Raw genomic sequence first — 3,258 nt, 5'->3', positions numbered from 1 at the left:
ACTTCTCCAGCGCTGCAGGTTCGGTCGGTCCTGCAGTACATCTCTACCGCCACCTAGAGGCTGGCAGAAGAACAGCAGACACATATATGTTATACATTTTTTATTTTTAACCAATTGTTGGGGCGGTGTAACCGCCCCCTATAAGTGAGGTTTGGACACTGACCAATCCTGCACCGTGATTGGCCAATAGAACACATGATGCCCCGTAAAGGATGGACCACATATGAGAATATTCGGCTCTTAATTACTTGTGGTAAGTATAGTCACTGCATCGCTATTGTTGTCTGATGTGAATTGTTCCTCATACTTCTTAATAATGTCATGCTGTATTTTCTGCTTGTTCTTTTACAGACTCATTTGAAAAGGCCAAGCAACATGAAGACAAGTATGTGACTAGTGGATGTCTAACCACTGATTTGGAATCTGAGGAGGAAGCAGATGTACGTTGGAAAAGAAGAGCAAGGTACAGTTGAATTCCTTGTGATAGTTTTTGGTACTGTTCAGGAGCCCATGGCTCAGAAACGGGCCATGGGCTCCTGAACAGTGTCTCTCTCAAGGCTTGCTCAATTCATTTAATTATCCTGGGAGCCTGGGAATGTTAAATGTTGTTATTTCTTTAGGACAAATCCTGTGCACGAGCCAGAAAACAGCAGTGTGAAGCGAAGATTTGCCAAGCCACCCGATGTTCATTTTCCAGGTATAATGGCGACACTTGTCAGTTATGACACTAACTGCTACACCTACTTTAAGTATTACCATGTATAATTAATATAATAGTAATATTTATTAATACAGTGCTGCCAGAATCCCGCCAGTACCCCTTGGTGCCAACACTAAATGCAAGCAGTGGTATGTCATTATTTACTTACATGGCAGAACAAAATGTAATTGCATGAGAGCTTTACAAGCATTTAGTTCCTCTGTCAATACATGCAAACATATCAGTCAGGTTGTGTGTTCAAAAGTTACAGTGTCCACTATTCATGTCTTGTGTTCCCTTCTTTTAGCCTCTGGAGGAAGCTGCTCGGAGGATAACATGCCTAATAATGGTAAGTGAACCACTTCACACTAATAAGTCAGGGTGGACAGATTGTAAATGTGCTTTTGATAGCATTCATAGTTCATGTTTTGTGTTCTCTCATTTTAGGCTTTGGTGGAAGCTTCTTGGCACAGCTGGAGTCAATGGACCCCTGCAATGATGGTGAGTAGACAGGCTAGATATAGCTATGTGATTCTCTCAGTCACTCTTATTGTGTCTCCAGTCTGTTTCAATAGGTGGCGGTTGGATTACTAGTCCTGCCTTACTGGAAATGTTAGTTAAATGGGTGGAAATGTAAAGTTGAGTGCATATATGAGTAGCTTATTCAGTGTCTCACTATTTTGCAATGAGCTGTTAATGTTGGCATGATATTATATGAGAACTTGTATTTTACAGTGACTAATTACCGTTATTGTAATCCATTTCAGGAGGGAACCACACTGGACAAGTAAGGAATGGTATGTCTGTTGTCCCTGTGTCAACAAGAGCCTTTTTACACATTTGTGACTATTTTATTAGCCATCATTAAACAGTTGCTGTGCCTTGGCTATTGTGCCATGACATACTGTAACTTATGAAAGACTGACATATTTGAACTTCTTGCTCCTCCTACTCTAAACATTAAAACAGATACACAGTCTTGATAAATTGCATACAAGATTTTTTGAATATTTCGATTGTCCTCTTTTTAGACTTCGCTGGCAATCATCACCACCAGCACCAAGGCTATCAAGGTGAGTTAACTAACACATTCTCAAATCATGTTTTGTTTTTACCACCAGACATGCGCTAGGTACACTTGCTACTGTATATGGTGCCCATTGATAACTACTTTGATGGTGCTTATTTGCCTTATTTTGATAATTCTGTCGCTCTTTCTCTAGGAATGCCAATGTATAACTCCAGCCCCTACCACACTGTGCCATCAGAGCATGCAAGGAATGGTATGCATTCATCTTAAATGTTGTTTTTTTGTGCAAAAATCCATAATTCATGTTAAATGTAAACAATGATTTCTGTCCTTTCTCTTTCTATTAGACTTTGATGACAACTACGCACGTGGCTCCAGATCAGCTGACTTCAGATCACCTGGCCCGGGTAAAGATGCCTCTATTCCACTTTACCCCCCGCCTCCCCCATACACAATGACAATGTGTGCAATGCTGATGCCATGTTGTTGATTTCTTCAGGTTCAGTTCCTGAAACGGCCCAGTCAAATGTTGCAAGGCAAGTATCATTTTCTGATCAACAACTTAACCTTACTGATGCATTGAGAAACATGTCCCTTGTGACTTTACAGTCTTTGTCCCTGTTTCTTTTTTCATGTAATTTGTCATAGTGTTTAGGCTTAATATTTAAGCACTTAATGGTTACTATAAGTTAGGGTTGCAAAGACTTAAGCTATCACAGAGTGGCTTAGTGTCATTCTAAATGATTGAAAATTGTGAATCTATCCTTGAAATTTAATGTAAAAACCAATTGTTTTTCTTCAAGACATTGCTGCCAACAAAAACACCAGGATGCTTACAGAGCTACTCATGGAGGTGAAGCAAATGTCTCGGGACATTCAGTTTATTAACACATCCACCGTCAAGGGCTAATCTCATAATGTACTCACCAGTGCCAAGGTTTTATTGTTGTTTTTTGTTTTTTTCAAGTCGCCATAGGCCCTGTTAAAATCATTTAGAATGCGCGATGGACTGTTTGTAAACAACGTGCACATGTCCCTGCGTCTACTAGTCCAGACCACGTGTCAAACGGAGCCGCCATGTTTGAGTTCTGACCGTTTATGTTAACATGGGAAATGCGAGGAGGAAAAACTACACAGGTTTTAGAAGGGTTTTAGTGTGCTACTTAGAATGGAGGCCGACGGGAAACAAAAAACGGGATCGCACTTCCGGTCGACTTCCGGTGGTGTTACACTGAAAATGGTCCCCCTAGAAAATTGAAAAAAGAAAAAAAAAAAATCGAAAAAAAGGAAATAGCACCCGGACCGTAGCACTACGGTCTCGGCGCTTAACAGTTGGATTTAACGGACCGTAGGACTACGTTCTTGGCGGTTGATGTGTTAAGACTGAAATGGCTAAATCCACTCACGGAGCTGGACCTGAATCACAGAGAGAAGAGAACTTCCCCATCGTGCTGCCACTCACCAATGAGGAGCAGTTTGATGAGGCTGAAGCTGCACTGAAGGAGGAAACAGTTCGTCGAAAGCTGGT

The 3,258-nt window shown here is 41.1% G+C and overlaps 1 long non-coding RNA gene across 1 annotated transcript; it reads left to right on the top strand.

The window, feature by feature from the left end:
- The first annotated feature begins 933 nt into the window (after positions 1-933).
- On the top strand, positions 934-1,756 carry LOC311039735. The gene is made up of 4 exons (XR_014600194.1): positions 934-1,049; positions 1,148-1,201; positions 1,468-1,497; positions 1,732-1,756. It is a non-coding gene; the product is annotated as an uncharacterized lncRNA (long non-coding RNA).
- The last annotated feature ends 1,502 nt before the right edge of the window (positions 1,757-3,258 follow it).

Source organism: Gymnoscopelus microlampas (genome assembly GCF_963454915.1).
Source record: "Gymnoscopelus microlampas genome assembly, chromosome: 23".
Lineage (NCBI taxonomy): Eukaryota > Metazoa > Chordata > Actinopteri > Myctophiformes > Myctophidae > Gymnoscopelus > Gymnoscopelus microlampas.
This window is presented reverse-complemented; position numbering and strand designations above follow the sequence as displayed.